This window comes from Hyla sarda, chromosome 2 (assembly GCF_029499605.1).
Source record: "Hyla sarda isolate aHylSar1 chromosome 2, aHylSar1.hap1, whole genome shotgun sequence".
NCBI lineage: Eukaryota > Metazoa > Chordata > Amphibia > Anura > Hylidae > Hyla > Hyla sarda.
Window position 1 is genome coordinate 411,078,054 of NC_079190.1, and position 18,316 is coordinate 411,096,369.

Sequence of the window (18,316 nt, forward strand, 5' to 3'; positions counted from 1 at the left end):
TTAATAACAGCTGTTTGTCACCAAGGATATGGACAGCAGGACTGTAGGTTTTCTTCATTGCACATTGTGCCACATATATACATCTCTGGAGCAGCAGCTTCAGGGTGAATACCGCTGTGACAAATGTGAGCATGTTGCCTACCTGGAAGCTCGTATTTGAGATCTAGAGGAGCAAAATGCAACATTGAGGCCGATTGACAATCTTGAAAGGAGCATACTGCTTACAGAGCAAGCAGTTAGTGGGGTAGAAATGGAGGTTGGAGAAATTAGCCAGGAGGCCCAAGTAGGGAGCTGGGTTAATGTAGAGATGGCAACCCTAGTGGATACTGGTCTCCCTAACAGCCGGGGGAACAGCTCAACTAGTAGTGTGGGGGATGGTAACGCAGGTAGGCCAAGACAGTTAGTTGTGGTAGGGGATTCTATAATCAGGAAGACAGATAGAATAATTTGTCGCCAAGACCACCTCAACCGAATGGTTTGCTGTCTCCCTGACAAATTACTAGGGGGGGCTGGGGATGACCCAGCTGTCGTGGTCCATGTGGGAACCAACTACAGACTACATGGTAGGTGGAGGTCCTTGAAGAATAATTACAAGGAACTAGGTGCCAAGCTGAAAGGAAGGACCTCTAAGGTTGTGTTCTCTGGAATACTTCCTGTGCCATGCGCATCGCAGGAAAGACAGCAGGAGCTTAGGGAGTTAAATGCATGGCTTAAGTCGTGGTGTAAGGAGGAAGGGTTTGGGTTTTTAGAGCACTGGGCTGACTTTTCATTGGGGTACAAACTCTATTCTACGGATAATTTGCACCTGAATGGAAGGGGGTCCGCTGTGCTGGGGGGAGAGAATCCTGGAACGGGTGGCAGAGTATTTAAACTAGGTGAGGGGAGGGGAGGATAATAAAGCAAAGAAAGCAGACAGTGGGATGGATAGGAGAGGGGTCAGGACATAATGGTGGAGAGGAGTCCTGTGGGGGGAGGTTAAGAGCAGTGGATAAGGAGATCCATGGGTTACAAACTAGCAGTAAAAATAAATGTACCCCGAAAAATTGTAACCCCAATAATTCAAAAAATTCCATTAGCCCCAATAACTCAATAACTACAATAAGCCTCATTATCTCAAAAAATACCATTAGCCCCAATAACTTAAATAATAACGTTAGACCCAATAACGCAAAAAATCCCATTAGCCCCAATAACTTAAATAATAACGTTAGACCCAAAAACTCAAAAAATCCCATTAGCCTCAATAACTTAAATAGTACAATTAGCCCTTATAACTCAAATAATAACATTAATCCAAATAACTCAGAAAATCCCATTAGTGAGACTATATGTGTAAAACTTAATGGAAATGTAAAGTGTATGTTCACAAATGCCAGAAGCCTAGCAAATAAAAGGGGGGAGCTTGAGGCCTTGATATTGGAGGAACATATTGATATAGTTGGGGTCACTGAGACATGGCTGGACTCCTCGCATGACTGGGCTGTCAATCTGCAGGGGTTTACATTGTTTCGCAAGGATAGAATGAACAGAAAAGGTGGTGGAGTCTGTCTGTATGTAAGAAGTGGTATGAAAGTCAGTGTGAACGATGCCATAGTGTGTGATGATTTTGAGGATGTGGAATCATTGTGGGTAGAATTACAAAAGGAGGGAAATACTGAAAAAATAGTATTTGGTGTAATCTACAGACCCCCTAACATCACTGAGGAGATAGAAGGTCAGCTGCATAAACAAATGCCCGGGCAGGTAGAGTGGTAATAATGGGAGATTTTAACTATCCAGATATTGATTGGGGTCGGGGCCTGGCTAAAACTACAAAGGGGAGAAAATTCCTAAATTTATTGCAGGATAATTTTATGGGCCAGTTTGTGGAGGACTTAACGAGAAGTGATGCCTTGTTGGATCTGATCATTTCCAACAACGCAGAGCTGGTTGGTAATGTAACTGTGCGGGAAAACCTTGGTAATAGCGACCACAATATAGTTACTTTTGATTTAAAATGTAGAAAACAAAGACAGACGGGGAAGGCAAAAACATATAACTTTAAAAAGGCAAACTTCCCTGGGCTGAGATCTGCACTACAGGACATAGACTGGGGGGAGGTGTTGACAAATACTGATACAGAAGGTGAATGGGACATCTTTAAATCAATTCTAAATAACTATACAGCTAAATATATACCAAAGGGGAACAAATATAAATGATTAAAACTAAATCCTACATGGCTGACAAATTATGTTAAAAGAGCAATAAACAACAAAAAAATAGCCTTAAAAAAATACAAATCTGATGGGTCAGCTATGACATGTAAACAGTACAAAGAACTTAATACAATCTGTAAAAATGTAATAAAAACGGCAAAAATTCAAAATGAGAGACAAGTGGCCAAAGAAAGCAAAACTAATCCTAAATAATTTTTTAGATATATAAATACGGAAAAAAAACAAGGACAGAGCATGTAGGACCCCTTAATAATGATAATGGGGAGGTTGTCACGGGCGATCAAGAGAACTGAATGGGTTCTTTAGTTCTGTATATACTATGGAAGAAGGAGGAGCTGACATTGGACAGGTCAGTGCTGGTAACACATCATGTAATGTACTGAACTGGCTTAATGTAGAGATGGTACAAGGTAAGTTAAGTAAAGTAAATGTAAGCAAATCACCAGGACCGGATGGACTACACCCAAGAGTTCTTAGAGAGGTAAGTTCAGTAATATCTGTACCCTTGTTCATGATATTTAGAGATTCCCTGGTGTCTGGTATTGTGCCAAGGGACTGGCGCAAGGCGAATGTGGTACCAATCTTCAAGAAGGGCTCTAGGTCTTCCCCAGGAAACTATAGACCGGTAAGTTTAACGTGCATTGCGGGTAAATTGTTTGAAGGAATTATAAGGGATTACATACAGGAATACATAGGGGATAATAGTATTATAAGTGATAACCAGCATGGGTTTACTAAGGATGGAAGTTGTCAAACCAATCTAATTTGCTTTTATGAAGAGGTGAGTAGAAGCCTTGACAGAGGAATGGCTGTGGATATAGTGTTTCTGGATTTTGCTAAAGCATTTGATACTGTCCCTCATAGTCGTCTGACAGGTAAGTTAAGGTCTATTGGCTTGGAAACTTTAGTTTGTAACTGGATTGAACACTGGCTCATGGATCGTACCCAGAGAGTGGTGGTCAATAATTCGTACTCTGATTGGTCCACGGTTATTAGTGGTGTACCCCAAGGTTCTGTACTGGGCATGCTGTTGTTTAATTTATTTATCAATGATATAGAGGATGACATTAACAGCTCTGCTTCTAAGTTTGCAGATTACACCAATCTTTGTAGCACAGTACAGTCTATAGAGGATGTGCATAAGTTACAAGATGACTTGGATAGACTAAGTGTCTGGGCATCCACTTGGCAAATGAGGTTTAATGTGGATAAATGTAAAGTTATGCATCTGGGTACAAATAACATGCATAATCCACTGATGTGTACCGTTTCCGTACAGTTGAAAATTTGGGTCTCCCAGAATTTGTAGAATAGATAAAGAAGCATAGGGAACCTTTTAAAACTTTGCTTTTATTGTCACACTTTAAAATTGTTAAACACTTGTAGTACTTCCAAATATGTTTCTGCCGCCATGCACTACCTTTAGCCGCCTTCAATATTGCACCTATAATGTTATTGCCACACTATAGTCCATATATTGCACTGGGCCGTATTCACACTGTATGTTGAGTCCGTTTTTTCATAGGATCCTCTAACATCAGTATTATTTCTTGTTTTCAATAGTCTATGTAATATTCCATTGTAATCAATAGGTTCTTTATTGCACTGTTCATAGGTGATTATACCAACTTTCAAAGTGCATTCAGTGCCCAATGCATAAAGTGCTATTGGTGTCCATGTGCGTTTAATATGCGTTTTTTACAATCATCTATATCCATGTGCGTTTTTAGCAGCCTTCTGTTCCTTATGGACTATTGAAAACAAGAAATAATACTGATGTTAGAGGATCCTATGAAAAAACGGACTCAACATACAGTGTGAATACGGCCCAGTGCAATATATGCACTATAGTGTGGCAATAACATTATAGGTGCAATATTGAAGGCGGCTAAAGGTAGTGCATGATGGCAGAAACCTAATTGGAAGTACCACAAGTGTTTAACAATTTTAAAGTGTGACAATAAAAGCAAAGTTTTAAAAGGTTCCCTATGCTTCTTTATCTATTCTACAAATAACATGCATGCGTCATATGTCTTAGGGGGGGATAAAACTGGCAGAGTCACTGGTAGAGAAGGATCTGGGTGTACTTGTAGATCACAGACTACAGAATAGCATGCAATGTCAGGCTGCTGCTTCCAAAGCCAGCAGGATATTGTCATGTATCAAAAGAGGCATGGACTCAAGGGACAGGGACATAATACTCCCCCTTTATAAAGCATTGGTACGGCCTCACCTGGAATATGCTGTTCAGTTTTGGTCGCCTGCCCATTAAAGGGACACTGCTGAGCTGGAAAAAAAACTTTTTTTTTTAAAGATTTTTTTAGTCTCCATAGGGCAGAATTTTCCAAATGGTGTGTCTCCAGTTGTTGTAATACTACAACTCCCAGCATGCCAAAGGCTGTCCAGGCATGCTGGGAGTTGTAGTTTTATATAGCCAAAAACAAAGAGACCCACAATACTAATATTATTTCAAAAAGTATAACAATCTTTATTAGACAATAAAAAAACAGTTTTAAAAAATTAGAAAAAGGCAGAGGATGACCTTACGCAGGAGACAACAGGTGCCAGTGGACCTGGTATGGGTAATGTAGGTATTCAGTCAAGAGTATACATAATATAAGACTGGCATAGCTGCATGTTTATAATATCGTAACAATAGATATAATATCTAACATACATTGAGGTAATATAGGAAGCAGCAATGCAATACAACAGACATAAATAGGAAATATCTAAAAAAGACTACCTGTCATATACCCAAAGGCCAGGAGCACCAAGCACCAACACCCCAACGCACGTTTCGCGTATGGGCTTCGTCAGGGGGCGTGTCCTGATTCCCAAAAGAGGTAGGTATATAAGGGCTAGCATGCCCAATCAGTATCCGCAGATCATGGTGATGGACACTCGTCAGGGCCAATGATAATCCAGCCGATCCATAAGGTCAGACCAGATAGGATAAGTACAAACCGCCCAATTACCTGTAGGACGGAAAGAGGGAGCGTCTCTCCTCATGAGCCGGCGCTAAAGAATGACGGCGCTTATGTTTCCGGCATCCCGTGGTGACGCACAAAACATGATCCATAGTAGGCAGGCCACACAAATATGGCGCCCGTCAGTGTGGGCATGGCTTCACAAAAATGGCCGAGCGATTAGTCGCGCGCATGCGCCCAGAGGGGAACGTAGGGGAGCCCATGCCATCGCGCACGCGTCGAATAACGGCGCACGCGCGATAGGAGTGGGCTCCACAAAGATGGCGCCGGAACGGTGAGCGGAGACAATGAGGCCATGAGTGGCGATACTGGGAAGAGACGCTCGGAAGACCAGACAACCCATACAGAATAGCAGCATACATGATGAGATAGAGGGGAAGGTTAGAAGGATTAACCTATAAATAAATAAAGACCAGTAAATAAGAAATAGGGGAGATGAAGAGAAACCACCGACGTGAGAAAGTGTGTAAAAAATAGGAAAATAAATGAAAATACTGTGAAAATACCTACCACCGAAACATAAATAAACACCTATAATGGACATAAAAATAAAAGTAAATAAATAGATGAATAAACAAAGCACAAATAATTATATAGAAAAGGGGGAGAGTGAGTATAAAAAATATAAATAAAAACATAATATGAATAAATTAAGGAAAAAGGTGAATTTATAAAAATATAAATATAATGGGCTACATAAAAAGTGTGATAAAACGCACATGTACAGGTTTATTGAGGTGTGAATAAGCATACAAAAAGTGACAAGTGAAGCAGACGAAATGACAAATGTGATCCAAGTAAATGGGGTAGAAAACCCCGTGTAACAACCATGATAGCATACTACTAAATAGTAATATAGGTGTGAAAGATGCGAATGTAAGGGCAATCGTATCAGACAATTAAGATACAGAGTGCCATAAAGTGCCAAAAATGGTGTAAATACATGTGTGTGAATAGGTGAAGATGACCAAAAATGGAAATAAAGAGTGACAACATGATAAATGCCAAATGAAAATGTGCAAGACTGAATAAAAAATTGTGATAGAAATATGTAATGAAAATAATTGATAATAAATATTGGTAATAATGATAATAATTTATATGAACAATATCCCCTATAGTAAATAAAAAATAAATAAATTCATAAATAAATTCATTAGTAAATAGATTAGACCCCAATATTAATCAAGCGTAGCTAAAAACTAAGCAAAGGTGAGTATACAAAAATTAGTGCTTGGTGGTATCGGCCTGTGGGTATATGACTAGAAGGACGAGTACATCATCATGACCTAGCGGAAAAAAGAAAAAAGAAGAACAGAGAATGTAAAACCAATTAAAACCAAATAAAAACATAACACAATACCTCAAAAGAGGAATAGGATCGCGATCTAGAGTATAATACATATAATAATACAATTGGTTTAAGGAGAACTACAATTAAATAAATGGTACAAAACTAACATGATCATTGAGTCCCAAAGGTGACAATGTTTTCAAGCGATAGATCCAACGGGTTTCTAACTGTGCCAAACGTAATTTCCAATTGCCTCCCCTGGAGCCCACGTATACCATATAAATTCCTCTTACCATAAGTCCACTTGGGTCACATGCGTGAAATTGCTTGAAATGACGTGGAATGGTGGTGAGTTTATGTGGGTCTATTTCATCCTTTGCGGCCATGATCCCAAGGATGTGCTCCCGGATCCTACGACGAAATTCGCGAGAGGTCATACCGACATAAATCAAGCCACATGGGCACGTGGCATGGTAAATGACACCTGTGGTTTGACAGTTAATCTTATGAGTGATGAAAAATCGACGTGTCCCGTTTGAATCAGAGAATTCATGATCCGTACAGATATTAGGGCATGTGACACATTTACCACATGGGGCACATCCCCATTTGGGGAGTTTTGAGCCGAAGGGACATGGTTTCTTGGGAACTCTATGATAGCTCCTCACCAACATGTCGCGAAGATTAGGAGATCTCCTAAATGTGATTGTCACGATGCCGGCTGGCAGGTAGTGGACCCTCTGTGCCAGAGAGGGATTGGCGTGGACCGTGCTAGTGGACCGGTTCTAAGCCACTACTGGTTTTCACCAGAGCCCGCCGCAAAGCGGGATGGTCTTGCTGCGGCGGTAGTGACCAGGTCGTATCCACTAGCAACGGCTCACCTCTCTGGCTGCTGAAGATAGGCGCGGTACAAGGGAGTAGGCAGAAGCAAGGTCGGACGTAGCAGAAGGTCGGGGCAGGCAGCAAGGTTCGTAGTCAGGGTGAATAGCAGAAGTTCTGGTACACAGGCTTTGGACACACAAGGAACGCTTTCACTGGCACTAAGGCAACAAGATCCGGCAAGGGAGTGCAAGGGAAGTGAGGTAATATAGGGAAGTGCACAGGTGAAAACCCTAATTGGAACCACTGCGCCAATCAGCGGCGCAGTGGCCCTTTAAATCGCAGAGACCCGGCGCGCGCGCGCCCTAGGGAGCGGGGCCGCGCGCGCCGGGACAGAACAGACGGGGAGCGAGTCAGGTAGGGGAGCCGGGGTGCGCATCGCGAGCGGGCGCTACCCGCATCGCGAATCGCATCCCGGCTGGCAGCAGGATCGCAGCGCCCCGGGTCAGAGGACGTGACCGGAGCGCTGCAGCGGAGGGAGTGAAGCGAGCGCTCCGGGGAGGAGCGGGGACCCGGAGCGCTCGGCGTAACAGTACCCCCCCCCTTGGGTCTCCCCCTCTTCTTGGAGCCTGAGAACCTGAGGAGCAGACTTTTGTCAAGGATGTTGTCCTCAGGTTCCCAGGATCTCTCTTCAGGACCACAACCCTCCCAGTCTACTAAAAAAAAATTTTTCCCTCTGACCTTTTTGGCAGCCAAAATTTCCTTGACCGAGAAGACGTCCGAGGAGCCGGAAACAGGAGTGGGAGGAACAGATTTGGGAGAAAAACGGTTGAGGATGAGTGGTTTGAGAAGAGAGACGTGAAAGGCATTAGGGATACGAAGAGAAGGAGGAAGAAGAAGTTTATAAGAGACAGGATTAATTTGACACAAAATTTTGAAAGGACCAAGATAGCGTGGTCCCAACTTGTAGCTAGGGACACGGAAGCGGACATATTTAGCGGAGAGCCATACCTTGTCTCCAGGGGAAAAAACGGGGGGAGCTCTTCTTTTCTTATCCGCGAACCTCTTCATGCGTGAAGAAGCCTGTAAGAGAGAATTTTGGGTCTCTCTCCATATAATGGAAAGGTCACGAGAAATTTCATCCACAGCGGGCAGACCAGAGGGCAAGGGGGTAGGGAGGGGGGGAAGAGGGTGACGGCCGTACACCACGAAAAATGGGGATTTGGAGGAAGATTCAGAGACCCTGAAGTTATACGAAAATTCGGCCCATGGAAGGAGATCTGCCCAGTCATCCTGGCGGGAGGAAACAAAATGTCGCAAATAATCACCCAGGATCTGGTTAATTCTTTCTACTTGTCCATTGGACTGGGGATGATATGCAGAGGAAAAATTTAATTTAATCTTGAGTTGTTTACAGAGAGCCCTCCAGAATTTAGACACGAATTGGACCCCTCTATCCGAGACAATCTGCGTAGGCAACCCGTGAAGACGAAAAATGTGTACAAAAAATTGTTTAGCCAACTGAGGCGCAGAAGGAAGACCAGGAAGAGGGATGAAATGTGCCATTTTGGAGAATCGATCAACGACCACCCAAATAACGGTGTTGCCACGGGAAGGGGGTAAATCAGTAATAAAATCCATACCAATCAGAGACCAAGGCTGTTCGGGGACAGGCAGAGGATGAAGAAAACCAGCGGGCTTCTGGCGAGGAGTCTTATCCCGGGCACAGATAGTGCAGGCTCGCACAAAGTCCCCAACATCCGTCTCCAGAGTCGGCCACCAATAGAAGCGGGAGATGAGTTGCACAGATTTCTTGATGCCCGCATGACCTGCGAGATGGGAGGAGTGACCCCATTTGAGGATTCCGAGGCGTTGGCGTGGAGAAACAAAGGTCTTTCCTGGAGGAGTCTGCCTGATGGAGGCAGGAGAAGTGGAGATCAGGCAGTCAGGTGGAATGATGTGTTGCGGAGGGAGATCAACTTCTGAGGCATCCGAGGAACGAGAGAGAGCATCGGCCCTAATGTTCTTATCGGCAGGACGAAAGTGAATCTCAAAATTAAATCGGGCAAAGAACAGAGACCACCGGGCCTGGCGAGGATTTAGCCGTTGGGCCGACTGGAGGTAGGAGAGGTTCTTGTGGTCGGTGTAGATAATAACAGGAAATCTTGATCCCTCCAGCAGATGCCTCCATTCCTCAAGTGCTAATTTAATGGCTAGAAGCTCTCGATCCCCGATGGAGTAGTTCCTCTCCGCTGGAGAGAAGGTCCTAGAGAAAAAACCACAAGTGACCGCATGCCCGGAAGGATTTTTTTGTAGAAGAACAGCTCCAGCTCCTACTGAGGAGGCATCAACCTCCAATAGGAAGGGTTTGGAAGGGTCAGGTCTGGAGAGCACGGGAGCCGAAGAAAAGGCAGACTTGAGTCGTTTAAAGGAGTCTTCTGCTTGAGGAGGCCAGGACTTGGGATCAGCATTTTTCTTGGTTAAAGCCACGATAGGAGCCACAATGGTAGAAAAATGTGGAATAAATTGCCTGTAATAATTGGCGAACCCCAAAAAGCGTTGGATAGCACGGAGTCCGGAGGGGCATGGCCAATTTAAGACGGCAGAGAGTTTGTCTGGATCCATCTGTAGTCCCTGGCCAGAGACCAAATATCCTAGAAAAGGAAGAGATTGGCATTCAAACAGACATTTCTCAATTTTGGCATAGAGTTGGTTGTCACGAAGTCTCTGAAGAACCATACGGACATGCTGGCGGTGTTCTTCTAGATTGGCAGAAAAAATTAGGATATCGTCCAGATATACCACAACACAGGAGTATAACAGATCACGAAAAATTTCATTGACAAAGTCTTGGAAGACGGCAGGGGCATTGCACAGTCCAAAGGGCATGACCAGATACTCAAAGTGTCCATCTCTGGTGTTAAATGCCGTTTTCCACTCGTCCCCCTCTCTGATGCGGATGAGGTTATAGGCGCCTCTTAAGTCCAATTTAGTGAAGATGTGGGCACCTTGGAGGCGATCAAAGAGTTCAGAGATGAGGGGTAAGGGGTAGCGGTTCTTAACCGTGATTTTATTAAGACCGCGGTAGTCAATGCAAGGACGTAGGGAGCCATCTTTTTTGGACACAAAGAAAAATCCGGCTCCGGCAGGAGAGGAGGATTTACGGATAAAGCCCTTTTTTAGATTCTCCTGGACGTATTCGGACATGGCAAGAGTCTCTGGGGCAGAGAGAGGATAAATTCTGCCCCGGGGTGGAGTAGTACCCGGGAGGAGGTCGATAGGGCAATCATAAGGCCTGTGAGGAGGTAGAGTCTCAGCTTGTTTTTTGCAGAAAACATCCGCGAAGTCCATATAGGCCTTAGGGAGACCGGTTACTGGAGGAACCACAGAGTTACGGCAAGGGTTACTGGGAACCGGTTTTAGACAGTTCTTGGAACAAGAGGACCCCCAACTCTTGATCTCCCCAGTGGACCAATCCAGGGTTGGGGAATGAAGTTGAAGCCAGGGAAGTCCAAGGAGAATCTCCGAGGTGCAATTGGGGAGGACCAAAAGTTCAATCCTCTCATGATGAGATCCGATGCTCATAAGAAGGGGCTCCGTGCGGAAACGTATGGTACAGTCCAATCTTTCATTATTTACACAATTGATGTAGAGGGGTCTGGCGAGACTGGTCACTGGGATGTTGAACCTGTTGGCCGGATCTACTGTCACGATGCCGGCTGGCAGGTAGTGGACCCTCTGTGCCAGAGAGGGATTGGCGTGGACCGTGCTAGTGGACCGGTTCTAAGCCACTACTGGTTTTCACCAGAGCCCGCCGCAAAGCGGGATGGTCTTGCTGCGGCGGTAGTGACCAGGTCGTATCCACTAGCAACGGCTCACCTCTCTGGCTGCTGAAGATAGGCGCGGTACAAGGGAGTAGGCAGAAGCAAGGTCGGACGTAGCAGAAGGTCGGGGCAGGCAGCAAGGATCGTAGTCAGGGGCAACGGCAGAAGGTCTGGAAACACAGGCAAGGAACACACAAGGAACGCTTTCACTGGCACTAAGGCAACAAGATCCGGCAAGGGAGTGCAAGGGAAGTGAGGTAATATAGGGAAGTGCACAGGTGAAAACCCTAATTGGAACCACTGCGCCAATCAGCGGCGCAGTGGCCCTTTAAATCGCAGAGACCCGGCGCGCGCGCGCCCTAGGGAGCGGGGCCGCGCGCGCCGGGACAGAACAGACGGGGAGCGAGTCAGGTAGGGGAGCCGGGGTGCGCATCGCGAGCGGGCGCTACCCGCATCGCGAATCGCATCCCGGCTGGCAGCAGGATCGCAGCGCCCCGGGTCAGAGGACGTGACCGGAGCGCTGCAGCGGAGGGAGTGAAGCGAGCGCTCCGGGGAGGAGCGGGGACCCGGAGCGCTCGGCGTAACAGTGATGGATGGTTGGGGAGGTAAATAGAGTTTCAAAATGGGATCTAAAAGCAATATATCCCAAAATTTGTTCAATATGTCACGAAGCTGTGGGACCTGTGCATGGTATGCCGAAATGAGCCTCACCTGATTATCAGTGATGGATTTTCTCGTCCTGGGCTGCATAAGATCTTCCCTTTTCGCGTGCTTAGCTCTTAGATAGGCTCTTCTGATCCATTGTTCTTTATATCCTCTCTCCCGAAATCTTTCGGAAAGGTCAATGGCCTGTAATTCAAATTGTGAGGGTGTTGAGCATATACGACGCAAACGTAAAAACTGACCCATGGGAATGCACTTGAGTAGACTTGGTGGATGGAACGATTGAGCATGGAGTAGTGAATTAGTAGAAGTAGGCTTTCTAAATAAATCCGATTGGATATAGCCATGTTCATCGACCCCAAAAGACACATCCAGAAAATCCATTTTCTCACGGCCTGATTTATAAGTCAGCTTTATATTCAGGTCATTATGATTTAGCTGATCAATGAATTGTTTAAGTTCCACATCACTCCCTTTCCATATAAAGATAATATCATCGATATATCTTGCCCAGGTCTGTACCTTGTCAATAAAGGGTAGTGGATCAGTCAAAAAGATCGCACGTTCCCAGGCACCAAGGAATAAATTCGCATAGGCGGGCGCACATGCCGAGCCCATAGCGGTGCCACGGATTTGTAAGTAATAGACCTCTTTAAAGATGAAAAATTGTGTGTAAGAGTGAATTGCAATAGCTCAGTGATAAACTCACCCAATAGTCTATCCACATCCGACATTCCCAGGAAAAGTTGTGTGGCTCTGATTCCATCATCATGATGTATTGACGTATATAAAGATTCGACATCACATGTCACAATTAGCATATCATCATCGAGATGGATATTTTCCATACGCCTCAAGGCGTCCGAGGTATCTTTCAAAAAAGATGGAAGAGTGTCAACTAGTTTCCTAAGGACATGGTCAATCAACTTACATGCCTTATCGCAAAAATTGCCACACCCCGATATGATGGGCCTACCTGGTGGGGTCCGGGCATCTTTGTGGACTTTTGGCAGAAGATAGAGAGTGGCAATTGAAGGGTATTCGATCCACAGTGAATCGAACTGTTTCTTGGAGATAATATCAGTAGTCATTGCTTTGGTAAGTATGGATTTCAATTCATCCTGAAATTTAGATAAAGGATTAAACGTTAGCCTTTTATAACAAGAAATATCCTTCAACTGTTTAAAAGCTTCTTTCTCATAAAGTTTAGTCGGCCAAATAACGATATTTCCTCCTTTATCAGAGGGCTTTATTGTTACATCCTTCATCCCTTGCAATTCACTAATAGCCTCTCTTTCCGTCCTGGAGCAATTATCAAAATTGGGGGCTCTTTGTAAGTTCTCAATCTCATTTGTGACAAGCTGTACAAAAGTTTCGATATTAGAATAAATTGAGATTGGAGGGAACTTACGTGACTTTGGATGGAGTGTGGAAGGAAACCATCCTTCTATATCCTGGGTGTATTCCTCGGACAGTTCCTCAAGTGCTTGTAGAGCTATGAGTTCATCACGTGAGGAGCAGAAGGCGGCAGTTGTGGAATTATGGTAAAGTTTCTTAAATATCAGTTTCCGGGCAAATAATTGTAGATCCTTGTGGACCTCAAATTTATCTATACTAGATGTGGGCGAGAAAGATAAACCATAACTCAATACATTATTATGTGCTGTAGTTAAGACCTTATCCGACAGGTTAATTACCTTCATCGTATGGCGTTGATGATCATGGTGTTGGTTCCTATCCTGTCTATGTCTTAACACTGGTCCAGCTGCCTGGTCCTTCTTCCGTTTGCCTGATTGGCCACGGGAGGAAGATGAAGCCACCGAAGACGTGTCTGACATAGCACCGTGTGAGGCATTAGAGGAGATCGAATTGGTTCTATTCCTAGTCTGGAATTTCCACTTGTAGACCCGTTGGTTATGGTAATCAGAGAGATCACGTTGAAATTTCTTGACTTTTTGGGACTGAATTTGTTTTTCCCATGTAGTAAGTAAATCGTCGAGTTCCTTAAGGAAACTCTCATTATCAGGTGGAGATAGGGTGTCATGGAGTTGTTTCAAATTATTTTCAATTTCACTAGAAATACTGACCAAAGTTCTAGAATTAAGATCAATAATGAGTTGTAAAAAAATACCTGCACAATTATGGCAGTTTTCCTCCCATGCTTTAGTGAAGATTTCATCCTCCCTTCCGTATGATGGGAATGTTTGAATACGCAATCCACGGGGTATCATCCCCTTTGACCTATATTGCTCCAAAGACATCCGATTCCACCATATTTTCGTTCGCCTATGTAATAAATTCCGCAATGTCGTTTTCAAAGTCCGTGTTGACTCTAGATCTGTGCCACCTGCCAAGGTCATCGAACCACCGAATAGATTTTCAGCCTGGGAACGCCAGGACGTTTCACGTGCCGTAAAATCCATATTAGGACAAAAAGTATACTCTGTAAACACAGGAAAATTCAATTTAGCCAAACAACAAAAACGGCAAAACAATACGTGCCGTATGTAGGTCCCAGGGGTACCAATATATAGCCAAAAACAAAGAGACCCACAATACTAATATTATTTCAAAAAGTATAACAATCTTTATTAGACAATAAAAAAACAGTTTTAAAAAATTAGAAAAAGGCAGAGGATGACCTTACGCAGGAGACAACAGGTGCCAGTGGACCTGGTATGGGTAATGTAGGTATTCAGTCAAGAGTATACATAATATAAGACTGGCATAGCTGCATGTTTATAATATCGTAACAATAGATATAATATCTAACATACATTGAGGTAATATAGGAAGCAGCAATGCAATACAACAGACATAAATAGGAAATACCTAAAAAAGACTACCTGTCATATACCCAAAGGCCAGGAGCACCAAGCACCAACACCCCAACGCACGTTTCGCGTATGGGCTTCGTCAGGGGGCGTGTCCTGATTCCCAAAAGAGGTAGGTATATAAGGGCTAGCATGCCCAATCAGTATCCGCAGATCATGGTGATGGACACTCGTCAGGGCCAATGATGATCCAGCCGATCCATAAGGTCAGACCAGATAGGATAAGTACAAACCGCCCAATTACCTGTAGGACGGAAAGAGGGAGCGTCTCTCCTCATGAGCCGGAAATCCGGCGCTAAAGAATGACGGCGCTTATGTTTCCGGCATCCCGTGGTGACGCACAAAACATGATCCATAGTAGGCAGGCCACACAAATATGGCGCCCGTTAGTGTGGGCATGGCTTCACAAAAATGGCCGAGCGATTAGTCGCGCGCATGCGCCCAGAGGGGAACGTAGGGGAGCCCATGCCATCGCGCACGCGTCGAATAACGGCGCACGCGCGATAGGAGTGGGCTCCACAAAGATGGCGCCGGAACAGTGAGCGGAGACAATGAGGCCATGAGTGGCGATACTGGGAAGAGACGCTCGGAAGACCAGACAACCCATACAGAATAGCAGCATACATGATGATATAGAGGGGAAGGTTAGAAGGATTAACCTATAAATAAAGAAAGACCAGTAAATAAGAAATAGGGGAGATGAAGAGAAACCACCGACGTGAGAAAGTGTGTAAAAAATAGGAAAATAAATGAAAATACTGTGAAAATACCTACCACCGAAACATAAATAAACACCTATAATGGACATAAAAATAAAAATAAATAAATAGATGAATAAACAAAGCACAAATAATTATATAGAAAAGGGGGAGAGTGAGTATAAAAAAATATATATAAAAACATAATATGAATAAATTAAGGAAAAAGGTGAATTTATAAAAATATAAATATAATGGGCTACATAAAAAGTGTGATAAAACGCACATGTACAGGTTTATTGAGGTGTGAATAAGCATACAAAAAGTGACAAGTGAAGCAGACGAAATGACAAATGTGATCCAGGTAAATGGGGTAGAAAACCCCGTGTAACAACCATGATAGCATACTACTAAATAGTAATATAGGTGTGAAAGATGCGAATGTAAGGGCAATCGTATCAGACAATTAAGATACAGAGTGCCATAAAGTGCCAAAAATGGTGTAAATACATGTGTGTGAATAGGTGAAGATGACCAAAAAATGGAAATAAAGAGTGATAACATGATAAATGCCAAATGAAAATGTGCAAGACTGAATAAAAAATTGTGATAGAAATATGTAATGAAAATAATTGATAATAAATATTGGTAATAATGATAATAATTTATATGAACAATATCCCCTATAGTAAATAAAAAATAAATAAATTCATAAATAAATTCATTAGTAAATAGATTAGACCCCAATATTAATCAAGCGTAGCTAAAAACTAAGCAAAGGTGAGTATACAAAAATTAGTGCTTGGTGGTATCGGCCTGTGGGTATATGACTAGAAGGACGAGTACATCATCATGACCATAAGTCCACTTGGGTCACATGCGTGAAATTGCTTGAAATGACGTGGAATGGTGGTGAGTTTATATGGGTCTATTTCATCCTTTGCGGCCATCATCCCAAGGATGTGCTCCCGGATCCTGATTATCAGTGATGGATTTTCTCGTCCTGGGCTGCATAAGATCTTCCCTTTTCGCGTGCTTAGCTCTTAGATAGGCTCTTCTGATCCATTGTTCTTTATATCCTCTCTCCCGAAATCTTTCGGAAAGGTCAATGGCCCAATAGTCTATCCACATCCGACATTCCCAGGAAAAATTGTGTGGCTCTGATTCCATCATCATGATGTATTGACGTATATAAAGATTCGACATCACATGTCACAATTAGCATATCATCATCGAGATGGATATTTTCCATACGCCTCAAGGCGTCCGAGGTATCTGGTGGGGTCCGGGCATCTTTGTGGACTTTTGGCAGAAGATAGAGAGTGGCAATTGAAGGGTATTCGATCCACAGTGAATCGAACTGTTTCTTGGAGATAATATCAGTAGTCATTGCTTTGGTAAGTATGGATTTCAATTAATCGTGACTTTGGATGGAGTGTGGAAGGAAACCATCCTTCTATATCCTGGGTGTATTCCTCGGACAGTTCCTCAAGTGCTTGTAGAGCTATGAGTTCATCACGTGAGGAGCAGAAGGCGGCAGTTGTGGAATTATGGTAAAGTTTCTTAAATATCAGTTTCCGGGCAAATAATTGTAGATCCTTGTGGACCTCAAATTTATCTATACTAGATGTGGGCGAGAAAGATAAACCATAACTCAATACATTATTCTGTGCTGTAGTTAAGACCTTATCCGACAGGTTAATTACCTTCATCGTATGGCGTTGATGATCATGGTGTTGGTTCCTATCCTGTCTATGTCTTAACACTGGTCCAGCTGCCTGGTCCTTCTTCCGTTTGCCTGATTGGCCACGGGAGGAAGATGAAGCCACCGAAGACGTGTCTGACATAGCACCGTGTGAGGCATTAGAGGAGATAGAATTGGTTCTATTCCTAGTCTGGAATTTCCACTTGTAGACCCGTTGGTTATGGTAATCAGAGAGATCACGTTGAAATTTCTTGACTTTTTGGGACTGAATTTGTTTTTCCCATGTAGTAAGTAAATCGTCGAGTTCCTTAAGGAAACTCTCATTATCAGGTGGAGATAGTTGTAGTTTTGCAACAGCTGGAGGTGCCCTGTTAGGAAAAAAAACTGCCATAGGGACTGTTCTACTACCTGCACTGCAATCTATTTATTGCGGACAGTGATCACTGTTGTGCCATAGGCACATCACTGATCAGTGTTATCGGTGCTCCCTTACTACAGCCTGCAAAGGCTATCAGCATTATTGGAGCGCCGATGGAACAGGATGAAGGCAGGTAGGTAACCTCCGCCTGTCCTCTCAGCTGATCGTGACCCGGCAGCATTATGCCACCGGTTTCCCGATCAGCTCCACTGAGGTACCGGAAGTCACTTCGGCATTTTAGACACCGCGATCAGCTTTGATCGCCGCATCTAAAGTGTTCATACCGGACATCACTCGGATTGGTGATGTCCGGCATTAGCCAGCATGAAGAGAGCTATGCTCTTGAGCTCTCTTTATACGCCCGCTGCATGGCTGCGGCGATTATTAACGGCGCCCAGCCGTGGTAGGGTTAATTCACCTCCCAGCGCTGCACACTGCTGGGAGGAGGCAGTCACAGTCGGCCGCACAGTGAAGGTCTGGACCGCACTGCAGGGAGCTAACTTATCGCCGGAGCCCGGCTCTGCTCGCTTGTTTAATTGTCTGCTCCAGTGCGGCCCGGTCGGCCCGTTCATTGTGCAACCCACTGTGTAAGGCATCCATGGCAAATTATGACCGCGTGCCCACAGAGGGGGCTCAGCGTGCCACCTGTGGCACGTGGGCTATAGGTTCGCCATCACTGATCTATATCAATCATAGGATATAGCATTGATCAGTATTATCGGTGATCTTCTGCTCTGGTCTGCTCGATCTCAGACCAGAGCAGGAGACGCGAGGAGACGTCTGCTGCTAGCAGCTGGAATCTGCTGTGTATGACGCGAGCACTGCTCCGATGCTCGCGGTCATACACAGGAC

At 44.2% G+C, this 18,316-nt stretch overlaps 1 long non-coding RNA gene across 1 annotated transcript; it reads right to left on the bottom strand.

Annotated features, from left to right (window-relative positions):
- Window positions 1-6,403: 6,403 nt before the first annotated feature.
- LOC130358012 (uncharacterized) lies at window positions 6,404-11,975 on the bottom strand. Its single transcript, XR_008889370.1, has 3 exons — window positions 11,858-11,975; window positions 6,797-6,914; window positions 6,404-6,498 (listed from the first exon to the last, which is right to left on the bottom strand). It is a non-coding gene; the product is annotated as an uncharacterized LOC130358012 (long non-coding RNA).
- Window positions 11,976-18,316: the final 6,341 nt, after the last annotated feature.